Source organism: Notamacropus eugenii, chromosome 6 (assembly GCF_028372415.1).
Source record: "Notamacropus eugenii isolate mMacEug1 chromosome 6, mMacEug1.pri_v2, whole genome shotgun sequence".
In the NCBI taxonomy this organism is placed as follows: domain Eukaryota; kingdom Metazoa; phylum Chordata; class Mammalia; order Diprotodontia; family Macropodidae; genus Notamacropus; species Notamacropus eugenii.
In genome coordinates, this window is record NC_092877.1 from 230977257 (window position 1) to 230989917 (window position 12661).

The window sequence follows — 12661 nt, forward strand, 5'->3', positions numbered from 1 at the left end:
GATGTTGGACTAGATAGCATTTAAGTCTCTTATTAGTTATAAATCCTATGATCCTTTGAGTACTGGACTAAGTGGTTTAGATTTAAATTGGTAAGTAACAGAGAATTTTGAAAATTTTTAAATGAAGAAGTAGCATATTTTATAAAATGTTGGAGCTAAAAGGGACCTCGGAAAGATCATCTAGTCCAACATGATCTTAGGTCATTTATTATTAGTAGCATTCATAATAATTAAGCACCTACTATTAAGCACTGTGCTAAGCATTTAACAAATATTATCTCACTGTATCTGCACAAAAATCCTGAGAAGTATATGCTACTATTATCACACTTTACAGATGAGGAAACTGAGGCAAACAGAGATTAACTGACTTGTTTAGGGTCATGCTGGTATCTGAGACCAGGTTTGAACTCAGGTCTTCCCAACCCCTAGTACAGGCAATCTATTCACTGGATCTGGTAGCTATCTCTAGAAAATTGGGACAAATAACATAGTAGTAGTTTGTATGACGATTTGGAGGTAGGATGTCAAATTAGGATATTTTTGGTCTAGTCTAAATTAGACTTAATGAGGGATTGAAATTCAATATGGTGGGAATGGAAATTCAAAGCTTAAAACAAGGATCTTGAAAGGTAGAATTGACAAAAACTAGCACCTATTAGAAACAAGAGAAGGGAAGAAGAGTTAAATATCACTAAATAAATTACTTCTTCATGCTAGATCTCTTTTTCCTACAAACATTTAACCTTCTTGACTTCAGTGAACTCAAGAGAATCAAGCTTGCCCTTGAAAATTTCATAACTAAGTGATTCTACCCTGGCCAGATTCCTAATTAACTTATTTTGTGACAAAGGCAAAAAATATAAAATTGTTCTCCCCTCATACTTCATTTTAGTTATTTTGTATGGTGTTGTGTGTGTGTGTGTGTGTGTGTGTGTGTTCCTAAACAGTTGTTGCAACCTTTTCATTCCACGTTTTCCCATCTCATGGGGCATGAAGGTACAATTATCATATTCCTTGTTCCTGTTGCAGGTTGAAAACATTGGTCCTGCCACCATCCCTTAACCATTTCCTTTTTGAAGACCATATCATCTGAAAGCACCATCTATCTTCTAAACTTCATGGTTGTCACTAGCTGTTTGTTGTTGTTCAGTTATTTCAGTCATGCCCTACTCTTTGTGATCCCATTTGGCATTTTCTTGGCAAAGATACTGAAGGGATTTCCTATTTCCTTCTCCAGTTCATTTGATAGATATAGAAACTAAGGCAAACAGAGTAAAGTGACTTGTCCAGGGTCCCACAGCTAGTACATGGAACGACAAGATTTGAACCCAGGAAAATGAGTCTTCTTGACTTCAAGTCGGGCACAATATCCACTATGCCAGCTAGCTGCCACCAACCTTTGCCACTCATTAACATTTCTCCATGTTTTTAGCACCAAGCTGAGAACACCTTTCTTTGCTCTTTTCCCAGCCATCATCCACATTCTTCAGTATCATTATAGTGATTTTCAAGCTTTCTGAAATCCTTAACTCCTATAATTTCTATTTCTATCCTACTTCTACTATCCACCATGATTATCATACCTTAAATGTTATCATCATTTGAGATTATTATAAAGCCTCCAACCTAAACTCTGAAGTATCCTCCACTGACCACAATGTACTACCATCCAGCTTCTCCCACTTTTAAATTCTTTCCATAACTCATCTTGACCATAATCAGTTCCTTGGGTTGACCAGTTCTGACCTCATTTTCCTGCCCTAGCCAGTCTTGTCTACTGGATCAGTCACTTCACCAAATTCCTTTCATCCATCTTTGAATCCTTTGCCATCTTGACCTTTTGCGCTTTATACCCCATCAACCCTCAACCTCGTACTTACCCCTTCATTACTCCTACCTCTATAATACTAAGTGTTAGAGGAGATAGCCCTGCCCTGCATTTTCCTTCCTCAATAAATCAATTAAGAAGCATTTATTGTCATTGTTGCTTTCCTTCATTCTTGAAGGGGACCAAGAATCAGGGAGGGGGCCATGATATGCAAGTCAGTGCCTGCTATATGTCGCGCAATTTGCTTGGCACTAGAGTGAGATCCTCCCTGTCCTTAAAGAACAGGGAATTTCTACTGGGTGATTACAAAGCCCACCCAACTGTTTTTTCCCTCCCTACATTTCTTAATAAATTTATTCTTATCCTGTATAGCCTAAGTCAAATGCTACCTCTTCCAAGAAGCCTTCTTCTATTTGTCTCTTACAGTAGCAGCCTTCCCTTTTGGATAACTATAAATAGCATTTTCTTATACACCTCTCGAAGGCACTTACGTGACACTATACATAAAATTTATCTTTCCTTTCGGATCACCTTGAAAGAATATATACTATCTTATAGAATTTTGTGTTTCTCATCCTAATTGCCATCTACCCCCAAGAATAATACATTGTACTTACCTAATAGCTAGCTAAAAGTTTGTTGAATGAATGAAATTTCATTGGCTACTTTCTTCTCTGAACTCCTATAGTGTTTTAATTCCACCATATCAATAACATATTTTTTGTATCCATCACTTTTCTTAGCTTTGTCTCCATGACTAGATATAGCAGGCTTAGGTTTTGTGTATCTTATATCAACTCTGGCACTAAGAATAGTACTCTGCACACAGCAGATGTTTAATAAATAATTACTGAATGTTGTTGATGTGAGTTGTTGTCTATTAAGTCATTAGCTGAATAGATGCTGGTAGCAAATTCTAACAGGAAAGGGATATAAAATCTGCCCTCTGTAAGAGGGAATGGGAAATCCCCAAAAGAAGCAGCAGCTATTGCCCTAAGGGGAACTTTGATTACATTACAATTTTACCTTGGCTTAGTATTGCACACATGTATAAATACTAGCTAAGGCATAATCTCAGCGCTAGTGCCGATATAATAAGGTAAAAATGGGAAAAGAAGTATGACTTGACTTTAAAATATAGCATCAGAAAGCAGTGGGGGGAAGAGTAATGATGTAATCAAGAAGAGTAGGAATTCTAAAGAGTTTCTAATCCTTTAAAATATAGACTCCTTGAAAGTAGGGATTATTTCATTCTTTACATTGGTATCTCTAGTCCCCAGCAATAACATATATTTAATACATATTTGTTGATTGAGTGATCAACACATGACTATTGAGTTTGTTGATTGAATGATTGAGTTGATTGAGTGATTCATAAAAATTAAATGAAATAAATTCAAAAAATTCAAGACATTGGACTAGGCTGTCTGACCAGCTCCACTCATGAACCAAAGCAATGATTCATCATCATTAAAATGACCCAAGGTTGAAGGATTAGGGTAGATATAGGTAACCATAGATAAAGGACTAGTGGAAGCCAAAAGAGGACAAGAAAATAACTCCAAAAGGTATGTTTTAAAGAGAAAAGGGAAACAAAAGAAAGTAATTTTGATGAAGTAATACCAAGAACAGCTAGAAGTCTCATGGTTCAAGGCCCTATTTAACAACCAAAAAAACCAGGGGTTAGGTTTTCTCCCAGGGTGATCCCTTGTATGCCCAGGAAGGGGAAAAGTAGTGACTTAGAATTATAGAAATATTAAATTTTCAAATCAGAATGGAATTTAGAACTTTTCTAACCCAAGAGTTTTTAACCTGAGGTCTATGTGGAAAAAATTTACATCTTTATTTTCCCAGCTTATTTGAAATTTAGAATTTCCTTCAATTATGAACATAAAAAAAAAAAAAAAACCAACACTATCCTGACAACGGGTCCACAGGCTTCCCCAGATTGCCAACGGGATTCGTGATAAAGCAAAGGATAAGAAATCATGTAATCTAAACTCCTTTCCACCTACCCATATCACATTCAACAATCCTTTCCTTATCATGCCTCACAGCTGGTTATCCTTATTCTGCCTAAACATATCCTAAGACAGTGAGCTCACCACCTCATGAAGCAACCCACTCCATTTCTGGCAGGCTTGATTGTTAGAAAATTATTTCTTACATAGACCCCACATCTATCTCTTTTACTACCCACTCACTCAGATGAATGTTAGTTGAAAGAGAGACACATCAGGGATGAATTCAGTTCAGTTAAATAGCTGCATGCTTTTAATCAGAAAGGTTAATAACTGATTAAAAACCTCCAGGGAAAAGATGCTGCTCAGTTTGCTTCAAGCAAAAAGGTCATATGATATGAAGAAAGGATAGAGAAAAGGAAATGAAAAGATAACCATCTGAGTCATTAGTCTAAATTCTCTTTTCTTCATCATGGTGTATTACTTGTCTCATCTTATTTCCTCTATTCAGCCACAAGTTTGGTTTGGGGGAAAATAATGTGTGGGCAAGAGTGCATGTTACTTGGAGTCAGAATACTTGGGTTTTAGGTCAATTACTAGTTATGTATTAGATCTTAGGAAAATCATTTTACCTGTGCTTCTCAGTTGCATCACATAAAAAAAATGGGCAGCTGCTATAGATCTAGAAACTAAAAAATATTTACTAAGCTCCTGTTATGTTATAAGGAACTGGGTAAAGAAAACAAAACTGAATTAGTCTCTGATTTCAGAGGATTTCTCTGAGACAGCATTATATAGAGAAAACAGCACTGGACTAGTAGTTGATAGTTCTGGGGTCACATTCTGACTTTGACATGCATGAGCTGTGTGGTCCTAAGCAAGTAACAACATTTCTGACCCCCACTTTACACAGCCATAAAATGGGGATAATAAAAATACCAGCTATCCTACAATGGTTTCCATGAGGATCAAATGAGATAATGTATGTGAAGTGCTTAAAAATGTAAAGAACTATTACATGTGAGGTTTTAGATTAGATTTCAAATTCTGCCTATAATATTTTCAAGTTTGCTAAAAATTCTTCTTATTCTCCTTCTCCTTCTTCCTCCTCCTCATGCATTAGAGGATGAAGTTTGCTCACCTGCAAGTTCTTTTTAACTAATGAAATCATAGGTACATTCTCTATTACTAAGTACTTTAAATAGGAATTGTCCTCAAACAAGTTACTTTGTTATTAAATCCAATGTTCAGAAGCTATGTAGATGGATAAAATAATGTAGGTGTTGTGTTGTGTTTTATAATTGAATGGAAGTGTTGAAGTGCAATTCATCTTCAGTCTCATTGAAAGCCCCTTGGGGAAAACTCTAAAACTGACAGGATGATAAGAGTTATGTATACCCCATTATCACCACTGTTATTCAATATGGTACTAGAAATGTTAGCTCTAGCAATAAGAGAAGGAAAGGAAATGGAAGGAAATAGAATAGGCAAAGAAGAAACAAAATTATCACTCTTTTCAGATGATACAATGATATACTTAGAGAATCTCAAAGGATCAAGTTTAAAAAATGACTAGAAATTATAAACAACTTTGGCAAAGTTGCAGGTTACAAAATAAACCCACATAAATCATCTGCACTTCTACATATTACTCACAAAGCCCAACAACAAGAGATAGAAAGAGAAATCCCATTTAAAGCTATGGTAGACATTATAAAATATCTGGGAGTCTACCTGTCAAAACAAACGCAGAGACTATATGAACACAATTACAAAGTACTTTTCACACAAATAAAATCAGATCTAAGTAAGTGGAAAAACACCAGATGTTCATGGGTAGGCTGAGCTAATATAATAAAAATGATAATTCTACCTAAATTAATTCACTTATTCAGTACCATACCAATCAAACATCCAGGAAATTATTTTCTAGAGCTAGAAAAAATAATATCAAAATTCATTTGGAAGAACAAAAGGCCCAGAATATGAAGGGAATAAATGAAGAGAAATGCTAGGGACGGTGGTCTAGCCCTACCAGATCTCAAATTGTATTATAAAGCAGCAATCATCAAAACACTTGGTACTGGCAAATAAATAGAGGAATAGAGCACTGGAATAGGTTAGGTACTCAAGGAAGAGAAGTCAATGAATATAGCAGTCTACTGCTTGATAAACCCAAGGACCCCAGCTTCTGGGATGAGAATTCACTGTTTGACAAAAACTGCTGGGGAAACTGGATAACAATGTGGTAGAAACTGGGCATAGACCAGGGCCTGACACTGTACACAAGAATAAACTCCAAATGGATACATGATCTAGGTATAAAGATTGATACTATAAGCAAATTAGGGGAGCAAGGAATAGTGTATCATCAAATTTATGGAGAATGGAGAAATTTTTGACCGAACAAGAGATAGAGAACATTATGAAGTGAAAAGTGGTTAATTTTGATTACACTAAATTGAAAAGTTTTTGCACAAACAAACCCAATGCAAACAAGATTAAGAGGGAAGCAGAAAACTGGGAAAGAATTCCTCTAACAAGTGTTTGTGATAAAGGCTTCATTTCCAAAATATATAGACAACTTAGTCAAATGTACAAGAATATGAGTCATTCCCCAATTGAAAAATGGTCAAAGATATGAACAGGCACTTTTCAGAGGAAGAAATTAAAGCAAGCCTTAGTCATACGAAAAAATGCTCTAAATCACTATTGATTGGAGAGATGCAAATCAAAACAACTCTGAGATATTATATCACACCTATCAGATTGACTAACATGACAAAACATGAAGATGATCAATGTTGGAGAAGATGTGGGACAGTTGGAACAATAATTCCTTGTTGGTGGAGTTGTGAGCCAATCCAACCACTCAGGAGAGCAATTTGGAATTATGCCCAAAGGGTTACAAAAATGTGCATACACTTTGACCCAAAAATATCCTTTCTAGGACTGTATCACAAAGAGAACATAAAAATGGGAAAGGAACCTACTTATATAGAGAAATATTTATATTAGCTCCCTTTGTGGTAGCCAAAAACTGGAAATCCAGGGGATGCCCAGCAATTGGGGAATGACTGAACAATTTGTGGTATATGAATGTAATGGAATACTATTGTACTATAAGAAATGATGAACAGGAAGACTTCAGAGAGTCCCAGAAGGACTTATATGAACTGGTGTTGAGTGAAAGGAACAGAACCAGGAGAACTATGTATATAGCAATATCCACAGTGTATGAGGAATTTTTCCTGGTAGATTTAGCCCTTCACGGCAATACAAGGACCTAAAAAATCCCCAATGAACTCTTGAGGCAAAATATCTTACACATCCAAAGACAGAACTATGGAACTGGATCACAGAATGAAGCAGAAGATTTTCTCTTATGCTATGTTTTGTTTTTATTTCATGGTTTCTCCAATTCATTTTAATTCTTAAATGCAGCATGGCTAAGGTGAAAATATAATTAATAAGAATGTATTTGGGGGGCAGAGCCAAGACGGTAGAATAGGACAAACCTATAGAAATTCTACCCCCCCATAACCCATAAAATATCTGTACAAAATGACTCTAAACAAATTCTAGAGCAGAAGCCACAAAACAACGTAGTGAAAGAGATTTCCAGCTCAAGGCAGCCTAGAAGGCCAACAGGAAAGGTCTATCACACCGTGCTCAGAGAAGAGGACAGTCCAGCCTTGGCTGAGCAGCAAAGCATAGACAGGATTGGAGCAGGCTTCAGGGCGTGAAATCACAGGCAGCAGCTGTGGTTCCCAGGTTTCTAAACCCACAAATGCCAAAGACTGCTTCAAAGGTCACTGAGAAAGCTATTTCACCTGGATGAGAAGGGAGTAAGGTCCTGCCTGAGCCCCAGCCCCAAGGTGGCTGCAGCCACTGAGGTAACAACATCCACTTTTGGAACCCTTGGCTTAAAGACTCTGGGGGCATTGAGCAGCTGATCTCAGTCTCAGTTCTGAGTAGAGGTCCTGGGTGAGGAAGAGCACTGGTGGGGTGGAGCTGGTACAAGTTCTGGAGAGGGAATTCTACTCACAGATCCTGGGCAGAAAAGCTTGTGGTTGCTCCCAGACCAGAACACCAGCCAGGAGAGGAGTAAGTTCCTCTCCCTTGATTGTGTCACCTTGGAGAAACTGAGAACTTACAAGTCCCCAGAGTATACCCTCCTTTTGACAAAGTATTCAAAAGTCAAGTAACTGACTGGGAAAATAGCCAAAAAAGGGAAAAAATAAGACTATTGAAGGCTACCTTCTTGGTGAATGTGTATTTTCTTCCATCCTTTCAGATGAGGAGGAACAATGCATATCATCAGAGGAAGACCTAAAAGTCAAGGCTTCTACACCCAAGACCTCCAAAAAAAATATGCAATGGTCTCAGAACTCAAAAAGGATTTTGAAAATCAAGTAAGAGAGGTGGAGAAAAAATTGGTAAGAGAAATGGGAGCAATACAAGAAAATAATGAAAAGCAAGTCAACAGCTTGCTAAAGGAGACCCAAAAAAATACTCACTGAAGAAAATGGTTCTTTAAAAATTAGAGTGGAGCAGATGGAAGCTAATGATTTTAGGAGAAACCAAGAAATTACAAAACAAAATCAAAAGAAATAAAAAAAGAAGACAATGTGAAATATCTCATTGGAAAAACAGCTGACCTGGAAAATAGATCCAGGAGAGACAATTTAAAAATTGTGGGACTACATGAAAGACATGATCAAAAAAGAACCTAGACATCATCTTTCAAGAAATTATCAAAGAAAACTGCCCTGATATTCTAGAAGCAGAAGGCAAAATAAATATTGGAGAAAAAAACTCTACACTACAGGAAAGTAGAGGAGAAGGGTATAAGTAAGGTGTGGGGGATGATAGAAGGGAGGGCAAATGGAAGGAGGGGGTAATTAGAAGTAAAAACTTTTGGGGATGGACAAGGTCAAAAAAGAGAATAGATTAAATGGAGGGCAGGACAGAATGGAGGGAAATATATTTAGTCTTTCAGAACATGACTATTTTAGAAGTCCTTTGCATAACTACACATGTACAGTGTATATTGAATTGCTTGCCTTCTCAGTGGGGATGGGTGTGGATGGAGGAAGGGAGAGAAGTTGGAACTCAATGTTTAAGGAATTAATGTAAGAAATACAGGTAATGGGGTATAGCAATCTATCTTTCCCTACAAGAAAATAGAGAAGATGGGGATAAGGGAAAGGAGGGGTATGATAGAAGGGAAGATAGGGGAAGGGGTAATCAGCATGCATGTGTCTTGGGGTGAGGGAGGGGAAAGATGAGGAGAAAATCTGGAATTCAAAATCTTGTGAAAATGAATGTTCAAAACTAAAAATAAACATGAAAAAAATGTAGAAGCTAAAAAGAAAAGAATGTATTGTAGAACCTATATAAGATTGCACTCTGTCTTGGGGAGGGAGGATAGAGGGAAGGGGAAAGGAGAGGGAGAAAATCAAAGCTACATGGAAGTGATTGTAGAAAACTAAAAAGAAATTAATAAAAAAAAGAATTATATATAACCTTTCCTGTTGTTAAATTAAAAAATAAATATCTTCTACTAGATTTCTCTCTTATGCAATCTATTTCTTCCACATAGTTTGGAGTTTATAAGTATTTGATACATTTATTAAAACATTGCTATTGAATTTTTATGGGTCAAGATAATGCATGGGCCATTATGGATGTAGGTTCATCTTTAGTAAAGTTATGAATAAAATGCAGTTTATTTTGTTGAATTCTCAAAGGTATTTTGGGATTTGCATATATTATTTTGGAATTCTATCTTTTTGTAGAGAAGAGTAAGTTCCTAGTAGATAAGTTTGACTATTTGAGCATATTTTTTCTAGTCATTGAATAGATGTTAATTTTTTGCAGTCTGTAGTGAGGATGTTTCAATATCTGAGGTTTGCTTACAAAATCTCACTTCAATGTCACCTTGGTATAGTGGAGCTGCATGCTCTATGTTCTTTTTTTCAGTGTCATTTCCATTTTCTCTTGCAGCACATGATATTAACTTGAATTCTATTGACTGCATTATCATTGATGAAAAACTTAGTTGCTATAAAAATCTGATAGATTGTTTCCATTCTTTTCATCTATTCTTTACCCCTAAATGTCCTTGCACTGATCTGGCTTACTGAGTCTCTTGTCATACTTTCTATAAACATCATATTCCCTTCACTACTTCTTCCTGCTTTATGTGACAATAATGCTCATAATCTTCAATCATCCTCCTCCATAAGGTTTTCTAAATGAGTTTATATTCTAAATTAATGTTGCATTTCAGCATATCTCTTTACTGGGTAAGAAGACCAAAAGTTTGTTGGCTGAAATAGTCTCTACACGTTTTTGGTTGCCTCATTGCCTTAACAAATGTTTTATCTGTTCTTTTGTCCATTTCCTATTTTTTTAGTATCAACAGCTTGTTTAAAAAGTTGATTGTTATCAGTCTTTGTTCTAATATCTCAATGAATATGATTAACTACAGAAAGCAGGTTTAGAAATAAATCCCACATCAGTAACTAATTGCTTTAACATATGAAAATATAATCAATTTTATTGTTTGGGGGAGTATTTTTTCCTTGCAATATCTGGGACCTCCAAACTCTCCCTTTTATGGAAATGTTCATGATATATAGATGTGAGGAATATGTCTAAACAGTAAGCCTTTGATCTCCTTTGTTTCTTACTCCACTCCTGAGCTATATTTTCAGGCTTTTTGTTTTCACCATCCTCACTTATACTCTGAAATCACCTGGCATAAAAGTACATGTTGATATAATTTGGTGAGTTATCAAATTGTTCCCAGGACTTCCCTACATTTTTTCATCTACAATATAGGCTGTCATTATCATCAAAATGTTTTGTGTGTGTGTGGTTTTGTGTGTGTGTGTGTGTGCAAGCACAGTCACATGCATATATGCATAGAGGCAAATATCATGGTTTTCATCGACCAGGTGTAATGCCAATCAACCCAGCACACCTGAGGGCTGCTGCTATAAATATTTATTTAAAGTTGAATCACACAGAATAAGTCCTCCATTTAGTAAAATCAAGCCTTGTTCAAGAAACTAAAGCATTCACAATTCATAACAATTTATTACCAAGGTGGCCACATAGCCTTATAGAGACACAAAAGTACATACCATAATATAGTCACAATTCTAGTTTATTCAATCAGGGGATCCCAGGTCAAGTTCTTCCCTTACATAGCACATCCCTAGGGGTAGCAGAGAACACAATACGCTACACCTCTAGGTCACAGTAGGTTACAATCTTCTCAATTCAAACAGAGTGTCCAAGTAAAATCCTTTTGGAGGTATATCCTTCTCCCCATGCTGCTGTTGCAATCTTCCACCTGGCTTTCTCAGGTGCACCCATGCTCAAATGAATCAAAGATTCCAAGTTCTAACATTGCTCCAGCGCTGGCTTCCAAGTCCTGAGGGGCAGGTGGATGACAAAGTCAACAGGAAGGCGATAGGCTGGGTCCCCAGGAGCTACAGCACTTCCCCCATCCCTCCACAGACTAACCCCCACTCTGGGTTCCAACTCATCCCAGGGAAACATGGCAAAAAAGCACACTCACTGTTCCTGCCCTGCTGCAAAGCTTCCATCTTGACTCAGGGCTGAGTTCTGGGCTCCAGGCTTCCTCCTCCTGCAGGTCCATGGGCCAACCACTCCTATCTCCTGCCTGGGTTCACATGCAAGCAGCTCTCTGCTCCTGCTCCATGTCCCACCTCATGGGGGAAGAGACTGTTCCATTCCAAGCTCTCCCTGCTCCTGCCTGGATCCAGGCACAGAAGGCTCCAGGGACTCCTGCCCCCAGACTCTGTCTCTGGCCTGCACCACCCCAACTCTGGGGCAACCTGTCCCCCTCCAGCTTCACATAGGGAAGCCCTTCCTGGGCTCTGTACATAGCAAAATAATACATTAACTGGAAAACAACAGATAACTATCCAAGTCTCATGAAATCCCATACTCTCCTCTTTAGTTCTTTATTCCAGTCCAGTATTCCAGTGTTCTCACAAGGGTTGGTATCAGAGGTCTCCTCTCCGTCAGAGTTTTTCTCTCCAAGTCTTGATGATTCACATTCACAGCCAGGGGACCCTTAATCACAGCTAAACATCCTTCCATGAGCAACTCCCCCCCATACCTTCCTTTAGTCTATGTAGATCTTGCTAACTATGCCAAATGTAATGGGAACGCTACTAGCAGATACTGTGGAGGTGTAAGACCAATAACATCAGCACAAAGAAAGGCTGTTAACACAGGTTCTTGATCTGCTTTTCTAAAGGAAAGACAACTTCAAAGGAGTTAGTAAAATTATTAACTTAATTAATTAAACAGTGAAAAAGATATATAAACAGAGAGAAGTGAGTAACCAAGAAAGAATCCAACAGGGCTCCAAATTATCTAAACAAAATAACAGACACATATTCACCATATCAGGAAACACCAATATCTTGGTTCACAAAGCCAGAGGTGGGGGTTGGGGGAGGAACTTAGCAATGGCTAGCCAGAGTCTTGTCTGACCAAATTACAAAGAGACATTCTTCCCATGAGTGAGGCCCCAAGGCAATATCTCACCTCAGTCTATATATGTATACATATATATAAATACATACATATATACACACACATATGTGTACATACACACATATATAATGCATATATGTTTATACATATAAGTATGTATGCATGTAAGTGTATGGACTTTCAACTAATAGGCTAAGAGCCATATGGCACGGAAACCTACATGACTCAACGCAGCTATGAATTACCAGGGTTCAAAGGAGATTAATCCTTCAGATGTTTACAATTTAGTATGAGTCTGGAAATCTGAACTCCAAAAACTCCTAGA